Raw genomic sequence first — 965 nt, 5'->3', positions numbered from 1 at the left:
GGGAGGGATTTATGTCACCACAAACAGAGACTAAAGCAAGTGTTGGATTCAAAGCTGGTTTTAATGATATGCAAGTTTACCTATTAAAGTCCTTGGTTTCCAATTGTGGCTGACAGGAGTAAAACTGTCATTCCCTGGTGTAGAGGATTAATGATATAAGAGGTTCATGGTGCCTGTACCTGTTATCAGCTTGTCTGTTGTTGACTTTTGCGACTGTATTAGTTATAATATGAGGTTGATAAATTTTGTTAGCTGTAAATTGTATTTGGAGGTGGTTGTGTGTCTGAAGAAGAGGTGAACTAACACTAGAACATCCATTATCATTTTCCATTTGGTACTAGTATACCCAATCAAAAAAGGATGTTATCCAAGCGCATTTCAAGTGATTGTAGTAAAACTTGACCCGTTAATCCCTTGGATTTTCTGGCGATACGAACGTATTTAAGTAATTGTCGTTCTGTAAGACAATAATGAAAACACAATTTTTATTTTTCTTCTAGACGAATACGATATTGAGATTTTTTTCGGAACGCGATTGATTTCTAAGATCATTTCCGGTCCTAGGCTTTTTATTAGTTAGTCCTGGTAAAGCCCTCAGGCGTCGTATGTTTTTGAAACGAGGTCCTCGGTAACGCGACATAAAGACTCCTTATTCTCATTTCTTATTTAGTATTTCGAATTAATTCTTATTTCTATTTATTTTTTATTGAATTTTATTTTACAGAATAAACCTAAACTAACACTGAACTGAACTAAATGAAGCGAAGTTTACTGAAATAGTGTACTTGTACTATTACTATTTAATATAAATACTATAAAGAAAAGAAGAATGGGGTGAATTGGATATATATACAGAACCCTTTCTATTATATATATAATCCTTTTGTGACATAATTGGAAGTTCCTATAATAAATTGATAGCTTTTGGAAAAGGAGGAAGGCGCTATTTCCCTATTCCTTTTTTT

Source organism: Capsicum annuum, chromosome 1, assembly GCF_002878395.1.
Source record: "Capsicum annuum cultivar UCD-10X-F1 chromosome 1, UCD10Xv1.1, whole genome shotgun sequence".
Lineage (NCBI taxonomy): Eukaryota > Viridiplantae > Streptophyta > Magnoliopsida > Solanales > Solanaceae > Capsicum > Capsicum annuum.
The sequence above is the reverse complement of the archived record's forward strand: the minus strand, read 5'-3'. Positions refer to the sequence as shown.